Raw genomic sequence first — 20,449 nt, forward strand, 5'->3', positions numbered from 1 at the left:
CTAAAAGACCCTCCTCAGACAAATAAATGTGAAGTCTGTGGGCCAAACTACTTAGATACTATGTGCTAAAAAAAAGTTAGCTTTTTTTTAAGTCAGTAGACATTTTGAAATAAATGCCATACATTTAAAACTTCTTTTTTGATTTGCTCACCCCTCCCACCCTCCACCCCCTGAAATCTTCCAGAAAGACTGCACCCATGAATGAATGTGGCATGTGAGATTTTCAGTGGGATCAGTTTCTTTGGGGGGGTGGGGGAGTTGCAGTTTAGAAAATCAGTTAATACTTTAGCTTTAACTATGGAGTAGCTATGCTGCCCTATAATGCTCAGATCATTTTTCTTATTGCATGTTTAGAAGCAAACAGTAAAGCATTTCAATACCTGCAGTTAGTTTTACTTTGTTTTGCTAATGACATTGCCCTCTTGCCCTGTCCAACTGTGCAAATTTTAATTCTAAAGTCATCATTTTGTAACATTTTGCCAAAATTGAAACTATCTTTTAAAAAAAAATATTAATTTTAAAAAGGGGATTAATCTTTCCAAGTATAATGACTTTGTGCATGCCTTTAATGTCACCATGCATGGCCTATTTAGAAGTTACTTTTAAAAATGTCCCCTAGAAAGACGTGGGTTTTTTTGTTTTTTTAGTGCCCTTTGGTTCTTCCTGCATGCAAAAATGCATTGGTGACAAATCTCACAAGACAGTTCTGCCCCCAGGTTCTGAAACACTTGTCATGTGCCTGTTCATAGGCACTGAAATAGAGAACCAGAGAATTAAAAAATGCAAAATGTCCTGAGGGCTGACTCCTGACTATTATTTATAAATATTGCAGCAAGTGCAGACTGGAGTAACTTTTTTTTCCTTGGCTGCGCCTCAAAGAGTTCAGCCTGTATTGACCAGGGTTGGATGTGCACTGATAAAGTAGAGGAGAGGGTTTCATTTTACAAGCCCCCTGACTCAAGGAATAACTTTGGAAAACTGCCTTTCTGCCAACAAATATAGCCACCTCTGCAGCCAGTTTAGAAAAATCTGTGCTAAACATGTGTGCAACCCCAAATGACTGTCAAGTCTTTTCAAGTCCTTATTTAATAATCATATTTCATATGGAAAGATACCTACCAGTAACATTCTCAGAAAAATAGAAACTCTAACCTTTTGTGGATTGTAAAAGAATAAACATCTGTCTCTTCAACCATTTCAAGTTCATTAATTTTTCTGATGAAGGGAACAGTAACCCCTACCATGTTGGGTGTGTGTGTGTATCTGGCAGATACATATTTCACGAGGGTAAACATTAAATGTGGCTCTATAAATGAGACTCTACAAACCCACTGATGTAGTGCAGAAAAGTATAAGAATATTAAAGTTCAAATAATCATTGTATATCAAGAGTATTGTGCAGTGTAATAGAGAAAACAAGTATGTTTTTTCCTCTGAATATTTAATAATGAGGATAAAACTATTATATTTCTGCTCAGAACTGCATCTTTATATATCTGCTGTTTCATACTACAGTGCTGAGAACATAATTATAAAAGACAAAGGCTGAAATCCAGCAACGTATTCAAAGCAGCGTAAGTCTAAATATGTCCAGTGCATACTTCTCCTTCTCTTGCCAAATGAGGTGTTAGTAAAATTCCAATTCAGGTAAGGTCAAAATGATCTTTCTTCACAAATTACACTACAATTTTAAGAGGGGGAAGATGGGGAATCTGACCTCTCTTCCTGACTTATGTCTACAAAAATAACATAGTGTTGAGGATTTCTTACGGGAATACAGATAATCATAAACAATAAGGAGGTTCTCACTAGCTCAGTAAAACAATCATAGTTTGGACCACAGAAAGTCAAAACTTAGGATTACATGAAGACCCAAGAAAAACAACTGACTAGCTGATCTAAACTTGATCATGAAGCCTGGATAACTGTGGTGTTATAATAAATATGCTTCTAGTTGCCTCATCAACTTTCAGTCCATAGGAAGCTTAGCCGAGCATTCTGTTTGTGCCTATTTGTGGTTCAGAAATACTAGTCTTTGCCTCACTTTGTCAAGTCTCTATCAAAAGATCTTAGTATAATTGCTATAACTTGACTGTGACAGGGTCGGGCCAGATGGCTATAGGAGAGTAATAGAAGGCAGATATATTAGCCCCAGGCTAAGTAGGTCCCTTTTCCCTGGGTAAGGTAACAGGAAAGGTTCCAGAACAATCAGGAACCTTCTGGAGACAATTAAGACAGGCTGATTAGAACACCTGCAGTCAATCAAGAAGCTGGTAGAATCAATTAAGGCAGGCTAATCAGAGCACCTGGGTTTTAAAAAGGAGCTCACTTCAGTTTGTGGTGTGCGTGTGAGGAGTTGGGAGCAAGAGGCGCTAGGAGCTGAGAGTGAGAACGCGGACTGTTGGAGGACTGAGGTGTACAAGCATTATCAGACACCAGGAGGAAGGCCCTATGGTGAGGGTAAAGAAGGTGTTGGGAGGAGGCCCTGGGGAAGTAGCCCAGGGAGTTGTAGCTGTCGCACAGCTGTTCCAGGAGGCACTCGACAGCTGCATTCCACAGGGCCCTGGGCTGGAACCCGGAGTAGAGGGCGGGCCCGGGTTCCCCCCAAACATCCCAACTCCTAGTCAGACACAGGAGGAGTCGACCTGGACTGTGGGTTCAGAAAAACGGCCAAGCTGAGGGCTGCCGTGAACCTCCAAGGTGAGCAAATCCGCCAATAAGTGCAAGACCCACCAAGGTAGAGCAGGAACTTTGTCACATTGGCTTAACTATGTAGCAAGTGGCTAGTGAAATGCTTGCATTTTGAATATCAAGATATTCAATTCGTAAATGAGTCTTTATAAATATATATCTCATTAAATATGCAGCACTTTTAAGTTCTAATGAGTGAATTGTTCCCCATTCTGTTTACTTATTGTCTAGCCCCCCTCCTTTTTTTATTTACATTTTCATTTTTAAAGCCTTTTAAGACAGATGGATGCTTAAATATTTCTAAAACTACTTCTATTTTGTCCACTGTGTTGACTTTTTCACTCAAATTACACATATGAATCATGTTGCACAGTAATTTTTATCTTAGTTTTAGGGTCCACTTCTGCTTCCATTGGAGTCTATGGCAAACTTCCCATTGACTGTAATGGAAGCAAACACTTAAGCAGGTGACAGGTTTCAGAGTAGCAGCCGTGTTAGTCTGTATTCGCAAAAAGAAAAGGAGAACTTGTGGCACCTTAGAGACTAACAAATTTATTTGAGCATAAGCTTTCGAGAGCTACAGCTCACTTCATTGGATGCATTCAGTGGAAAACTTAAGCAGGTGGGAGTTATAAGCCTATGGAAAGAAATACAATTATAAGAAAATTATATCTTGACATCTGTGGAAACTAAAAAGAACAATTGAGATAAAAATGCATTAAACATGAAAGCACCAGATCTGAAGGCAGAGCTTACTGTGAATGAATATATTGTCTCTTTAACACTCAAACATTAGATTAGATAATAAAAATTGGATCCAATAATAAGTCTGTCTTGCACAAAATCTGATGCATTTAAAATCCAGCTCCATAAAATGTCTTGTTAACTCTATCTACAGAGATTGCATAGTCTATAAAACACCCTCAAGTAGGTCATCTTTTTAGGGATTTTGTCTAAACTTAGTCTATCTGACATTTCACATATGACATCATAAGCTTCTTAAAATGAATAGAATTTTCTTTCTTTTTCTCTCTCTCCTTTTTTGGCGGGGGGAAGGGAGAAGGGGCTAAAGGCCAACAAACAGCTGAAATCTTGCAATTTAAAAGAGTAGACCAAGATTTTCAAAAGTGACTAGTGATTTTGAGTGCCTCACTATTTGGGTGCTCAGTTGGAGACACCTTAAAGACCAGCTTGATTTGTGTTTGGGGTTCTTCTCCCCACCCCCACCCCCCCGAAAGTGGATACTCCCCTACTTCTGAAAATGAGACCCCTTGTCTCAAGCAGAGCACACACAAATTGCACAGAATGACCAGGTGTTTTTTAAAATCTTGGCCACAGTTTTTCATTTGACACTATATAATTCTACGTTATTTGCCAAAGGAAGAATGTACTACAGGTAAGGAACAGGTGTGAGTTTGAAGTTCTAATTTCTAGTCTGGAGTCTGCTACTGACATCCTGTGTGACCTTGAGTAAGTCACTTAAAGTGGGATTTTTACAAAGTGCTCACTGTAAGCATAACCCTGTTCCCATTCAAGTCAAGGGGAGTTTTACCAGTGACTCCAATAGGAGAAGAATTAGGCCAATTTTGAGTGCTTTGTAAAATCCCACTATTAATCTTTCTGCACCTTAACTTCCTCCACTATAAAATTGGGATGTTGGTACTGATCTACTTCACAGGAGTGGTGTGACGCTGAAATTAATGTTTGCAAAGTGCTTTGACATCACTGAGTGGAAAGTGCTAAAGAAGTGCAAAGTATTATAAGGATACTTAAATTATATTGTGATGGGTGCATTAGAAGTCCTTAAATAGATTATCATTCCTCCAAAATATTTTGATAAGAGGACAAAATTAAAAAAAGGCTCTCAAGAGGAGGAGACCAAGGAGCAGTGTAATGGCATGTCGGGGCTGTCAAAATCTCTCGTGTGGCGTCTCCTTATATGTTTTCCCCCATCTAATAAATTTTGACTCTTCTGTAATCACAGCAGGAGGAGCAGGATTTCACTCAGAATTTACGTTGCTCCCTGTCACTAGGAAGAGGGAGAAATAGGACAAATTATTGGTTTATCAGAAACTAGACTAATAACTCAACAGAATTTATTAAATGAAAATGAGACCTTATACAAAGAGGCTTATGTTACATTAGTGAAATAGCTTAATTTTCTAAATGCATAAAGCCACTATTGGATGTAATTAAATAGGCTCAAGGAAAACATCGTTATGGAATGTCTTTTTTTTTTTTACAATAATAATTGGAGAGAAACCAATAACAAATGAATAACTGTGTACTATTTATAAATGCTGCTTATTTGTATTTCCATTCAATGTTTAGTATGTTCCTTGAAACCTTTGTATATTCATTCAAACTTTAATTCTACAATAGTCTTATTGCAGCATCTTAATTACTTGTCTGGAGTGGTTTCCCCTCTTTGACCAGAAAACTAAACACATAATTGTTTTTAGAGACTTTCTGGACTTGCCAAAATATCAACTCCAGCACATGAAAGGGGGCAGAAGTTCACATTGTGCAATGGCCATCTGGGGCGGCATGTGTTATAATAAACTACTTGAGCAAAGTTGTTCATCTTATTTGCTCTCTAGAGGCTCTTTTTATTGGGATAGAAAAGAGATCTCCTTGCCAAAAAGGAGAGTGATGCTCTCTGCTGCGATTTGTGCCAAGATTCTGATAGAGAAAGCAGAGTTCTTTCATTTTTATCATCGTCTCTACCAATGTTTTGAGGGACTAATTCAAGAGTAAACAATATGACCAGATTAAAATTGTGGAAAAAAATCTGCAAAGCCATGGCATCTACTGCTGTTAAGTATACACAAATTTGGATCCTTAGATGATGAAAATTGTTGTAGCTTCACTGATGTCAATGGAGCTATGACAGTTTACACTGACTGAGGATCTGCCCCATAGCTGCTCTGTGCCCATTTATATCAACTAAGGATCTGAACCAGCACATTCTTCAATATTGTTTCTGAATTTTGGCTCTCCTAAAGATTTGGGACCCCATTTTCTTGATGTGGGGGATAATAGGGCTCTTCTCAAATTGGCCACAGGCAAATTAAATTAAGTCAAACACACTACCATGAACAAAAAAAATCTAAAATACAGAGTTTTTGAATTCATAGATTTGACTCTTAGGGCTTGCTAAGTGTCTGATGCACACATGCATATCTTTCTGGAATGAAGAATAGCGTGCATTACAAAGCTCCCCTCACTTTACATCTTTAGCTGTCTCTGCGCTGGATTCTTGCCATGCTTCAAAAAGAATGTTAGGTGACATATGCAAGTCCATTGCACTGATTCCAAAAATGTGTCGGAAAGACTCATGGCTTACAAAAACATGCCAAGTACTAGCTCTGGACCCCATTCAGTCACATCTTTCTACGCCATCACACTTCTGATGCGTAAACTGGAAAATTGTACAAATGCTACCTGGACAAGGAAAAGTCACATGAGCCACCATCTTCGGACACTCCAGCACTATTCTGTGCCATAGGCCTTACCAGTGATGTTCCTTTTTGTTTTTCCTGGGGAACAATGAAGGGATACAAGATGCTTGGGAAAGACTGTCCAGAAAGACAACCTTCAGTGTGATGAGCCATCTGAGCAATTCATAGGGCAATGTCACATGGATATGCGAAATTCCACTGAAAATAACAGCTGCAGTCCTGTGCCATTGAGGCATTTACTGCTTTGAAAGGGTTCTATTTCAATGACATGTGCAGACACATCCACGTGATGTGGTAAGTGAATTAAAGGGTCAATTTTACACAGTGTTATATGTATTGCACTGATGACAGAGACCCACTGCCTATCCTGCACATTCATGAGGTGGTGCTCGTTGGTTTTGAGGGTATTGACAAAACTGCTTGACTGCTGAGGTTTTTGTGGCAAAGAGGCTAAACTATTGTAATTGACCTTTATTTTGACCCACCCTTGAAAGCTGCACCTCAGAAAGCAGCTGCTGCAGAACATGGCGGAAAAGCTTCTCAAGGTGGTTGGCTTGCAACAGTCATGATGCTATCTCTCTCAGACTTCACTGGGTGGCTGTAAGACAGCAAGCACACTTCAGTTTTTTATCACTATTTAAAGCCCTACATAATATAGGGGAAGCTCAAGTAAGGACTGTGGCCACTGAGATTAGTAGAACTGCCCCAAGATACAATCTTGAAAGGTATAAGGGAGAAGGGAGGAAATGTGGCCTCTTCCACTGTGGATCCACTGCTCTCGTAGGTCCTGATCCTGTGACGTGTTGAAGACCTCCTGAGGTGATTAGTGATCTCTCTCCTCTGGATTTCACTAGGATTTGAAAGTGCTCAGCACCAAAAGGACCAGGCCCTGGTTCTCTCTCTTCTTTATAGCTAATAATGTACATCTCTGCTATTTAGCAGGGAAAGACTGAAATTGTTTCCACTTGAATTCTGAGTTTATTTTGTTTTAATATTTTGATTTTTGTGTGTTTATGCTTCAGGAAAGGGATGTAGGGTTTTTTTTTTTTGTGTTCTTCTCCATTGTGGAAGTTGTAGCCCAATCTATAGATTATGTATTAATTATATGGATTCATGGGCGGCAGATATCACAGGCCAGGGGAGGCTAAGCCTCCCCAAGTAGCCAGTTGTGATCCTGCCCACTCTCTGCCCCAAGAACCCCTCCTATATTCTGTTCCTCTTCCTGCCCTTGCTCAGCATCTCCCCTGAAAGGGGGTGGGGGTGAGGCCCAGCACTCTGGGAGCTGGATCGGCTGGGGCAGGGCTCCTCAGGCCACAGTATGGGGCTCAGAGCTCCCACAGGGAGAGAGGCAGAAGGGGCGGGGGAAGGGAGGGGACTTGGGCAGAAGGGGTGAGACCAGGGGTTAGCCTCCCTGAAAGGGGGCTTCATGCACCGCCCATGTATTGATTACTTAAAAATCCCCAGTTGTCACTTTGAGGTTTGACAGGCTTTTTCCCCGGTATCAGACCCAGTATTATTCAAAGTTTTATATAGCTGGGAACCCCTATGTGCATAATTGCAACATTCACACTACATGAACTATTTATAAATAGTTTATTAATACATTTAGCAGTCACAAACACCCCAACTCAGTAAGGTAGATAGAGATACTACAGAATGTACATCTGCACATCCATATACTCACACCATGCCTTGTAGAACAAACTGAACTGTTAGACATCATCTTCATCACCTTCCCCCTCATCAGCAGTGGCCATCATTCTGGCACCTCCCAAGGACTACATCTCCTTCTCCGACTGCCCATAGGCTGGGCTGCAACTTTTATAATATGTTACGCTGATGCCACTATGTTTCATGCATATTCAGTAGGGGATTTTTCCCCTTTTCCTTATTTGTATATCCTCCCCTTACTAATGTTGGCGTGTCCTTCTCCTATAGGTTAGTACAGCAATGATCTTCAACTTATTATCATATATGTCAACTTCTTGCCATGACATTCTTGTGGTTGGGTCATGTTCCTGTGGTCAGAAATTCCCATTAAACACTCTATTTTCAGCTCCCCAATACTGGGAGTTTTCTGTTGGGACGTTTATCTGTTCAACGTTCATAGGCCTCAAGCCTTATGCTAACTTGCTGAAGCTAATGTCTTACAGCATACAGGCCTGTAGGTTCCTTGCATTACTGCTGAATATAATAAAAGCAGAATATAATGCAAAGCAGTGAATATAATAAGAGGGAAGATCCTTTCATGGATTGAGAGCTGGTTAAAAGACAGGGAACAAAGGGTAGGAATAAACAGTACATTTTCAGAATAAATAAATAAATGGTAAATTTTCAGAATGGAGAGGGGTAACTAGTGGTGTTCCCCAAGGGTCAGTCCTAGGACCAATCCTATTCAACTTATTCATAAATGATCTGGAGAAAGGGATAAACAGCGAGGAGGCAAAGTTTGCAGATGATTCTAAAATGCTCAAGATAGTTAAGACCAAAGCAGACTGTGAAGAACTTCAGAAAGATCTCACAAAACTAAGTGATTGGGCAACAAAATGGCAAATGAAATTTAATGTGGATAAATGTAAAGTAATGCACACTGGAAAAAATAACCCCAACTATACATACAATATGATGGGGGCTAATTTAGATACAACTAATCAGGAAAGAGATCTTGGCATCATCGTGGATAGTTCTCTGAAGATGTCCACACAGTGTGCAGTGGCAGTCAAAAAAGCAAACAGGATGTTACGAATCATTAAAAAAGGGATTGAGAATAAGATGGAGAATATCTTATTGCCCTTATATAAATCCATGGTACGCCCACATCTTGAATACTGTGTACAGATGTGGTCTCCTCATCTCAAAAAAGATATACTGGCATTAGAAAAGGTTCAGAGAAGGGCAACTAAAAGGATTAGGAGTTTGGAATGGGTCCCATATGAGGAGAGACTAAAGAGGCTAGGACTTTTCAGCTTGGAAAAGAGGAGACTAGGGGGATGTGATAGAGGTATATAAAATCATGAGTGGTGTGGAGAAAGTGAATAAGGAAAAGTTATTTACTTGGTCCCATAATATAAGAACTAGGGGCCAGAGGAGGTTGTGAAGGCTAGGATTATAACAGGGTTTAAAAGAGAACTAGATAAATTCATGGAAGTTAAGTCCATTAATGGCTATTAATCAGGATGGGTAAGGAATGGTGTCCCTAGACTCTGTTTGTCAGAGGGTGACGCTGGATGGCAGGAGAGAGATCACTTGATCATTACCTGTTAGGTTCACTCCCTCTGGGGCACCTGGCATTGGCCACTGTCATCAGACAGGATATTGGGCTGGATGGACCTTTGGTCTGACATAATATGGCCATTCTTACGTTCTTATGCAAGGTAGCCCACTGGGCTACAATGTGTATTAGGGCATGTTGCCCAATTACTTGTGATATTGTTTTAGTTACGTATTTAAGGCATGTACAGATCTGAGGGTTTGGATGGCAATGAACTGGACATACCAGAAATTATTTTCACCAATGATAATCACACCCATACATGATTATACCTAACTTCGAAGGTGCTAGAAATTGTAAATGAAACCTTGTTTGATACAGTAGGGAATATCTATGATTTTTGCCTCATCAGAGCCAAACTCATTCAGAAAACATAAACAGGTTGTCCAGTGGTGTCTGGTGTTGAGATACTAATAGAGCTATGTCCAGTTGATTAAATCTCCCCCTCCTTTCTTTAAACAAACAACCCTTTGTGGCAAATGCTTTCTTTTCTCCCTTCTCTCCAGCAGCACAATGGAGAGAGAGGTGGAGGAGTTGGAAGCCTTTGGTACAACACTATGAGTGCAATCTCAGGAGGGAGAGGCAGGTCAGGCTGCTGGTTCCTAGACAACAAAAGCTCTTCCCTCTCTGGAAAAAGACAGAGCAATGCTGATGTTGGAGCCTGCTCATGGGCTGCTTTTTCAGTTCCCTGTGGGACAGAATCATAGCAGCCCCCGTGACTAAGCACAGGCAGAGTTCCAGCCTCACCTCAAGCATAGGAGGAGGGACTCGGGAGTGCTGAGGCAGGGAGTGAGGAGCTGGCTGCTTGCAATTGTAAGGAGGCAGCAGGTAGGAGGAGGGTCTGTGACCAGAGAAGAGGGGGACTGCAGCCTGGAAATGGGAGAATGAAAGGAAGGGATGACATAGAGGGGAGACGGTCTGTCTCCCTGGCATAGAGGGGAGGGGGTCTGTCTGCTCACTTTCAGGAAGAGCAATGGTGGGAATTACAGCAGAGGAGCGATTGTGGTGGTAACATTTATTTTTTGGCAAGGAGGAAAGGGCCCCCAATGGTTTAATTGACTTTTCTGAAGGGAGATCACACATGATTTTTGCATACATATGGGAGAGTGGGGGATTAGAAATATATAGTTAGAGAAGGAAAGGTTATCTAAATGCCAGCCAAGGCCCTACTACTTATTTTGAGCACCAGCTGCTACTGAGATTGTCCAGGTTGCTGGATGTTCCAACTTCACACTTGCCAACATCTTCTGGAGGGGCAAAACTCCATTATTTGCCAATTGTGTTTCTCATACCAGTGCAGCATAAATTCAATGGTATCTGAGGTCTGATGCAGAGCTGCTATTGGGTTCCTATCTATAATTACAATTTTACACCTCTTTGCTGTGCAGAAGCCCACAGAAAAGTGCACAGACATTCTCTCCACAGGCATACATATCTTCCAAACACACACTGTGATTCTTCAAGAGGCCATGGGTTGTAGTTACTTGCTCACTATTAATTGTTCCCCGCTCTGCATTGCTATTGATTGACTGAGTGCTTGCTCTCACTGCCTTAAATAGATGGCCTATTTACCGCCTTTAATTGATTGCTAGTTCATCATCATTTGCTTATTGTCCTATGCCGTTAGCTGACTACTATTAATTGCCATTTATCTACTGTTGCTATTCATTGCTGTTTACCAGTTCTAACTCATGTGCCTGTTTAATTTTCTTTTCCCAACATGTCTGCTGCCTCTCCACCTTGTCCCCTAGTCTCTCCCTCTGTCAGTCTCTGCCCTTTCTTCCATGTTGTGCATCTATTGCTCTTCACCCTGATTGTTTCACACACCACCTCCCCTCTCATTGCTACCTTCCTTCCTTTCTTCCTTATATCCTCTTATCTCCCTTCCCCTCCTCCCCTTCTGCCTCAGCTGCACTCACAAGTGGAATGTATGGCATCTGGAAAATCATAAGCAATTTGATAAATGATTGAACAAGATATAATCATTTGTCATTTCTATAGGGCTGCTGCTGATGTTCTCTGTAGTGTCTGCCGGTGAAGAGGAGGAGGGGAGGAAGGAAAGAGATTTGACTACAGTTCCAAAGTCTATAAGGAGAATTTATTATAAAACTACAATGTTAGTGGTTTGTAACTGAAGCATTTTCAGTACCTAATCAGCTTGTTTGAGTGGTGAGGAATCCCAGTAGTTCAATGCAGGGACTGTGATTCTGATGAACATAATGGTCTCTTCTGGCCTTAAAATCTATGAATTGTATGTTGTGAGTAGCAGAGCACCTAAGAAGAATCTGAAGTGCATTTCCTCACCTAATCCCAAAAACATAACCTAGCAGCAGAGACCCTTCTGTATAGTTTGTTCCTGCAATCTTTCAAACTTGTCTCTAAGCGCATAACCCTCGTAGTTTTAAATAGGCAGACTGTAAAATCTTGTCGAAACCTTCTTTTCTGCAGGAAAACTATCCTTCAGCCAGATGTCAAAAGATAAGTACCATGGAAATGCTGCCAGCAGTGGATTTGGGTGAAAACACCCTTCTATCAGGTGACCTCATGCGACACATGAAACCACACAGGAACAAATCCATCAGAACTTAAGGGACGGGTCAAACATTTGATGCACACAGGGGGCTCCCAGCTGGAAGAGCACAATCCAGAGCAGTCAGCACCAGCATGTGACACACACACACACCCTTCACATCTGCTCAGGCCAATAAAAGATTGTACCAATTTGTTCTGCCTGAAAATTAGCCCAGTCTAAGCAAAAGCACAGACAGCGAAAAGAGTTTTCTGTACCTTTAGTTAGTCTATGGGTATATCAACACACAGCAGGCTACAGCTATCATGAGTCAGAGCCTGTGCATGATTCTTAAGAGAGCACAGCACAGCTTAACCCAGAAAGTTGCATATTTCTATGTAGGGATGCGTAGCTGCAGAGAGGTTGTCTCCCACATCCCAAGTGGTCTCAGCTTTATAATACAGAATACAGTGTATTTGCAGGCAATGACTGTCACTGCAGTAACACAACCCAGAAAGTTGCATATTTCTATGTAGGGATGCTTTAGCTGCAGGGAGGTTGTCTCCCACATCCCAAGTGGTCTCAGCTTTATAAGGTGTTCACAGTGATGAGAATACAGTGTATTTGCAAGCAATGACTGTCGCTGCAATAACGCTTTCTCTGTCGTGCAATCATTTCACTGTCAGAAAAGAAGGAATAAAGAGCAAAGATAGCAGACAGAGAAAGATACTCTGAACACTCCCCCTTTGCCTTTCAATAGTGTCCCCATCTAAATGGGTCATGTCTGCCACAGTCATGCCAGTGAATAGAACAGCCCAGATGGAGGAATCAGGTAGGTCATCTACCCATGAATCCCTGCTAAACTTAAGGTGCTTTTATTAGGCTACAAGTTTTGTAATGGTGTGGATGGTCCTAAAATAGCAATGCATGTTTTCAGAAATGTAATTGCAGATCTATTGCTCATAGCATCTTTTTAGGTCTTGCTGTTCTTTCTGAGTATACTCATTATCATGGGAGTCAGTCAGTCACCAGAATATGCTATCTTGCATGTGTGAAAAAAGGAGATCTGTAATGTCTTGCTCCATGTTACACCGGTGATGCGAAAGCCCCAAGTCTGAGTACTATAGTGCCCGTACCAAGTAGCCTTTAGATCTCAAAGCACGGGGTAGTGAATTATGAAAGACACTGGGCCCAGATCCTCAAAGGTAGTGAGGCACCTAAATACCTTCTGAGGCTTTGAGTGAACCCTGGTTACTCTTGGCCAAAATGAGAAAGAGGGGTTGATTCATTCATGATATCCCCTCAACTCACACTCTGTGTCTAGCTGTAGCTCCAATTTCTCTCCAGTCCAAACCTTTGAGAGTGAACATTGCTTCCACACTGAAAAATTGCCATAGCGAAATATCAGATCATTGTTTGTGAGAGAATGATAGTTAGCATGGACAAAAAGGAGCAGACCACGATACTGGTAAAGATAACTTGAGATCCGAGAAATGCTATGCAAGAGCTTGGTGGTGGTGGTAGTAGTATTTTTTTATTACTACTGAAGGACAGTGAACTACTTTAACTTTGTAAAACAAACAAGAGCAAACAATTTGTGTAGGAAAGCATAATGCTTATATGTCATCACTTGCTTGAGTATTAAACCTAAATCATCTTGTTAAGGTAAGATGCTTGAAATGGAATGATTCCTGCACTCACAAGGGATGGACTAGATAAAGGAATAGGACTTCTCCATTTCTAACTGCTACAATAACTTCCCTTTTTAAGGAAAAGGGACAACGTGGAGAATGGGTGGAGTTTTTGTGGGTTGTGGGGGGATTATATCTTGTTCAATCTTTATCAAATTTCTTAGGATTAGTGCATAAAAAAATAGAAAAATCTTGTTTTTTGCATTTATAACCCTGATTTAGAATAGACTTGTACTTTTGAGGCCTTATGTTCACTACTCCTTTTGATATCTGGGATTATCCTGATTTGGCTGGGGCAATCCCACACTATATAAGCCTAGATGATGGGACATTAGCAGGTCCCACAGCCTCTTAGAATCATAGAATATCAGGGTTGGAAGGGACCTCAGGAGGTCATCTAGTCCAACCCCCTGCTCAAAACAGGACCAATCCCCAATTTTTGCCCCGATCCCTAAATTGCCCCCTCAAGGGTTGAACTCACACCGCTTGGTTTAGTAGGCCAATGCTCAAACCACTGAGCTATCCTCCTTCTTTGTGGGGCCTGTGAAATATCATCACTCATAAGGCAATGTGTCGTGATAACATTTTGATGCAATGTCATCATACAGTTGATGCAATGTGGTCACATTTTAATGTAACACAGTGGGGTGTTGCACTGATAAAGACCATCACATTGTACCATGATGTGCAGGCTCAGTGTTGGTATCTCAATTCATAAGCGTGCCACTTTGGAGAAATTCAAATGAGTGGCAATGCTAGTCAGGGCCGGCTCTAGGATTTTTGCTGCACCAAGCAAACAATTTTTTGGCTGCCCCCCCTATTTTTCATGCCTCCCCGCCCCCAACTCCACCCCTTCACAACCCCTTCCCCAAATCCCCGGCCTCGCCTCCACCTCCTCCCCCTGGCGTGCCACATTTCCCCCCCCATTGCTTCCTGCGGCTCCCCCCCCACAACCCCCCCACCCTAGCTCACCTCCGCTCCGCCTGCTTCCCTGAACATGCCGCCACTCCACTCCCCCACCCCAGGCGAGGGAGAGGCAGCGCGTTCAGGGGAGCAGGCGGAGTGGAGGTGAGCAGCAAGGGGTGGAATAGAGGAACCACTCCCCACCCCAGCTCGCCTCTGCTCCACCACCGCCGCCTCCCCCAAGCACAGTGCCGCTCAGCTTCTCCTCCCTCCCTCCCAGGCTTGCTGTGTGAAACAGCTGTTTGGCGCGCGGCAAACCTGGGAGGGAAGGAGAGAGGGAGGGAGGAGAAGCGGAGCAGTGGCGGCGCACTCAGGGGAGCAGGCAAAGGCGGAGCGGAGGCAAGCTGGGGCGGTGGGGGGGCACATTTCTAGGCGCCAGAATGCCACCCCTAGAAATGTGCCACCCCGAGCACCTGCTTGTTTTGCTGGTGCCTAGAGCTGGCCCTGATGCTAGTACATCATGTAACATGCAATGCTCCATCTTGATCTGAAAGGTCTGTGCTTGGATCAGAGTGGAAGATTTCATGCAGGACCTGAAGTCTCCATGGTCTCAGATTTTACTTATGAAGGGCTAGATTCTGATATCCTCACTCATTTAGAAACACATCACGACGTGAGCAGTTGCAGTGGAGTAAATGGGACAATGCATGAGGTAAGGTCCTTCACCATATTGAGGTGTGCATCAGAAGCTAGCTGCACACAAGGAAGAATGGACTTGTGGTTAAAGCACAGGCAGGGCCGTCAAGAGATGACATCTATTCCCAGCAATACCACGAACATCCAGTGTGATCTTGGGTAAGTCGCTTAGTATCTATGTGCTTCAGTTTTTCCATCTGTAAATTTGGGATCATCAATGCTTCCACGCCTGGCAGGGGAGCTCTGAGGTTTAAATAATGTGTTTGTGAGGTGCTCGGATTCTGTAATGGTGGGTGCTCTAAAATGCCTTATAAATAAATGCAAATGTAAAATGAGGATGTCTTCAGTCTGATCCATGTTACACAAGTTAGATGCAGACCTCAGATTTTTGGAAATTGTCAATGCTCTTGTCAGCTGGACAAAATTAGGACACTCCTAGTATAGAGCACAGAAAGACTGATACTTTGGAATTAGTTATGTGAGGCTATGAGACTGGTAAAAAGAAAAATCTGTCACTGCCAAGTAACTATATATCAGCATTTTGTTAATACAAGGAGGTCTTTGTAGCTATAAAAAAATCAGATATTTTTGTCATGATGCAGGTCACTGATCGTGGTTATTTAATTATTTTATTATGCATCTAGCACTGTGGCATCTGAGCATCTGGGCATATAAACAGAGCAGGACATTAGTTTAAAATGCCCACAATAGACAGCAAAGCAGCCCTCCCTTCCTTGAATTCCTCATGTATACATACTAGTTCTATGTAAAAGTTTTGCACTAACTGTTAATCCTGTGCCAGTACTATTTAGAAAATATCATAACTTAACTACAAGTGTGATTTTTTTTTTCAGGCATGTAATGGCAAATAATACAGGGTTTTTAATTCTATATATTGTAATGTGGCTCTCCTAATTTAATTCAGCCGCTACAATTTAGCTCCATTCCGTACACCTATGCCATACGCAATCTACAAGCATCAAACCAATTTATGCCTGAACAAGCTTTCTGATAGGATAACTGAGTTTCTCATCCTTTAAAGAGTTCAGTTCTGCAAGTGTGAGCTTCATCACATCTGTATGCCCTTGATGAGTGTTATGGCACATCTCCAGAAAGATGTGTTTTAATCAAAAGCAGGGAGTTTTAGCCAACTGTGCTGTTCTTATGCTCTCATCTGAGACAAACAGATCTTGAGATATGGATGCATTTATACAGATAATGCAACAAACCTCCATCTTTTCTCATCCCTCTGAAATCAGAGGAAACTACAACACATCAGACATTTATTTTACAGAATCTTTAATATGGCACATATGGGATTAGATAGCAAGTTGATAGGCCCCATTTAAATCCTAAATGAGACAGATAAGATGGATAGGTCAGAACTTTCCTTTAGTCACCAGTATCTCATGTGAATATAGATTGTGAGCTGTAGGATGATGTTTCAATTGTATGTTTAGCTTTTTCCTCTAGAGCTGTTCCTCTCGATACCATGTGTCAGAAAAAAACATGAACAGTGTAGTTCCTTTGCTGGTCAACTTATGTCTCTTCAAAAAATGACAAATGAGTCAGCTAGAGATACAAAAGGAAATCCACATCCTGGATATACTGCTGGAGACTACAGGTCAGGTGCCAGGGAGTAGAACTGGCCAGAAAACAAGATTTCTATTTCTTTTTGCTCTGAAGTGGAACAAAAATGAGACTTTTCTGAGGCAGAAATAGAGTCGGAGACACAGACCCATCTCAGAATAGCCAATAGCTCCATGGTTAGGGCATTCACAAGGGTTGTAGGAGACCCAGGTTCAAGTTCCCACGTCACAGTAGCGTATTCTAGGCACTCTCTCTGACCAGATATTCCATCTTGGAGATGAGAAACCTTCCTGATGAAATTTTTATCCAAAAGTATATGTTGGATAGGGTGTTGATAAAGCGGCATTTTCCTCCAAAAAAATTGGTCAAAAAATTCCCAACCAGCTCTACTGGAGAGGCCTGGGAGCTGTAGGAGGATAGTGAAGTACAGTAAGCTATGGAGCCCAAGTGAAGCCACTCTGCCACATCTGCACAACTGCTGTGAACAGTTGGTGTAGTTCGCAAAAAGAAAAGGAGTACTAGTGGCACCTTAGAGACTAATTTGATAGGTCTTTCCAAATAAGTAATCAAATGAAAAAGATTCTACACCAGCTACATGTTGTGAGAACTAACCACTGTAGAGAGGAAGATTCAACACAGTTGGTTTTGATGGTTTCCTGCTGTGGTTTTCACTTGTATATTTGGTAAAAGTGATGTAACAGTGATTTGTTCTTGTTCCAATACCTTTTAACACTTTTTCAAGGTATTTGTTTTGCTTTTTTTTGTACCATATGCATTTTGCAGTTATTTAGTACTTGAACTATTTAAGACTAAACTAAAGTCAAATTGGGAAGTATCATTTTGAGCTGTCAATCCTTTACATAAGCAATCTTAAATGGCATACACAAGCCAAAAAGTAGGTGTGTGATATGTCTGTCACATCACTAAAATGCAGGCAACATTTCTACAAAATGTTGAAGCCTCTCAGTCATATCAGGGTGTTCACATGCGATATTCTAAAGGAAAACAAAACAAAACAAAAACTGCACCCACTTTCTTCACCCGGAAGCCAGCAACTAAGAAATATAATAGCAAAGGAATATTTCTCAATATATCCTTCAGAAAAGTGCTAACTTTTTAAATTACAGCATTCTGGTACAAGGAAACTGGATACAATTACAGTTCAAAGAGCATGAAAATTTCCAGGGCCTGATTGTGCTACTCTTACATTGGGAAGCACTTATGTACAGGAGTAGTTCAACTGATTTCATGAGATCATGATCATTAATGTGAAGAAGGGTTGCCCAAGTGGGCCCTTGGTGTAAGTACAGAATTCCACTTTCTTAAAATCCCCAGAGGCCAAAATTCATATACTGTTTCTCAATATCAGTGCTTGCATTGAGACTGTTACACTACACTAGAAAACTATCTCTGGTAAGCTTATTAGCATGCACATAGCTTCCTTTATTGTTTTTAGTATGTTTTCTCTGTAATGTTTTTACCTTAAGAATTAATGTGCTTACTGAGAAACAACAATGTGGTAACTTAACTGTGGCAATTACACTGTGTGCTATCTCTGAGGGGAAAAGTAAAGCAGGTCAGCTTAGGAAGTCTGACTTTGCTGGGGAATTCACAGCGAAGGCAGGGAGGAGTGCAGCCCAGGCAGCAGGGAGAGAGATGCATGTCTCCACCCAACAGCGGTAACAGCTGAGGAGCCGGAGGTCTGAAAGTGGGTGTCCTTCCTGGATCATAGGGGGGAATACAGGTGCAGTTATATAACTGTAACAAATATATACATATATTTAAAATATATCTGTTTTTCTGCTCCACTGGTGATGTTTAGAAGGGTCTTCTGGGTGGACACAAGAACAGTGACACCAAATGGCCTTGGGCCCACCGCCTCACCTCCCTCTTCTTCTGCTCTATGCACATCTGCCTTCAGTTTCCGCTTTGCAGCAACTGTTACTGGTAAACACCCTCTGGTGAAACTTGGAGACAAGAACATGTACATGAGCTTTCTCCAGAGCCCTCTACAGAAATGAAGTTGCCATGCTGGAGCATCAACACAACAGTTTTGTTAAAGGAACAATGTAAACAAACTGAGAATATAGAAAAGTAGTTTCTTTCTGCCATAATGATCTTGGGGTGACTTGTAACAACAGAAGATACAAAATGTTATTTTCAGATGATGCCCCTTTATTCAAACAAACCCACAATAACTAGATATCACATGTATTCATTTCTATATTTCTGATTCTTTGTCATATTCCTTGCATGACTTTGCCTTGTTAATAGCTGTGTAATAAATGATATAATTTTAGAACTGTGCATAAACAATATTTAAAGGAGAAACCTCCTGGAAAATTGGTGCCGTTCCTTTTAAAATAGCCTGCCACATGTGGAAGCAAGGTCATATCTGTTCTACACTGTCAGTTTGGACTTGGAACATAAAACAATTCAAGAATGTCCAAAGTCCATATATTTATTATTTGTTAAATATCGGCTTAGTGCTCAACCCCCTATGAAATGCCAGGGAGGTTGATGCCCTGAATCATAGAGCTTACAATCTAAACAAGGTCTTGTAATTTTTCTTAAGATTGTGTTCAGATGTGCTACTGCAGCTTTGCAATATTTTCATAAAAATTGTACTAGCCCATGCCCAAAATTGACTCACCTGCCCTTTGTCACAATGACTGTTGACAATGGAAAAACTGATGACATTTTACTCTAAGTAACTCACACATCCAAGAAAACTACTTGTCCTGCCCAAGGGGGCAAATATGATTTTTCAAGCCTATGTTGTTGTGAGGGCATAGATGGTCTGTGGCTAAGGACTTGTCTACACACACTTTTGTACCAGTCTAATTCAATTAGTGCAAACCTCTGTGTGGAGATCCTTACTTTGATCTAAGAGTGATTTATTTTTGTTTAACTTAAACCTGTTCCTAATTAACTTAAATCAAAATAACCTGTGTTTGAACCAAAGTAAGTGTGTCCACATAGCCTTTTACACTGCTTTAAATATGTTTCAAAATCACAACACTTTAAACTGGTGCAACAGTACAGAGAAAAGCCATAATAAACAGGACTGGGGACCAGGTGTGAGAACCAAAGACTAATTAAGGGGAGCTGGAAAAGCTTTCATGTTGATCAGCTGATATCCACTCAGGTCCTCAAAAGTTCTGTGCAGAGATGACCCATGCCTGCCAATAGTTGGGGGAGCAGCAATGTGAGGGCAGCCAGCTTCAGCAGTGTTACTGAGCATGCTTAATCCATGTCAGCATGCTCAATACAAGTCGAGGAACAAATCTGGTAGGCGACATGGACTCCCCCCCTACAGATCCCCTCCACACATCGCCTTTGGAAACTTCTGTCTGAGGTGATGAGTCATCCCTGATCTAGAGCCTAATTAAGCCACATACAGTGATGAGTTATTCCTGTGTTAGGCTCCAGCCAGTCCACAAGCCAGCAGCTAGTCGAGTGACTCAGAGCAGGCATATAAACCTCTCAGGCGAAACAGCAGCTGAGTCTGCTCAATGTCATTTTATGACCTAGAACTCTCCTCTGCCAGATAGTGGTGACAGACTCCATAGGCCTCAGCCTGCTTTAGCCATGGTCTTCTTCCAGTCTTGTCCCTAGTCCTGCTCTAGCTCCCAGC

Source organism: Lepidochelys olivacea (assembly GCF_965140295.1).
Source record: "Lepidochelys olivacea isolate rLepOli2 genome assembly, chromosome: 3".
In the NCBI taxonomy this organism is placed as follows: domain Eukaryota; kingdom Metazoa; phylum Chordata; order Testudines; family Cheloniidae; genus Lepidochelys; species Lepidochelys olivacea.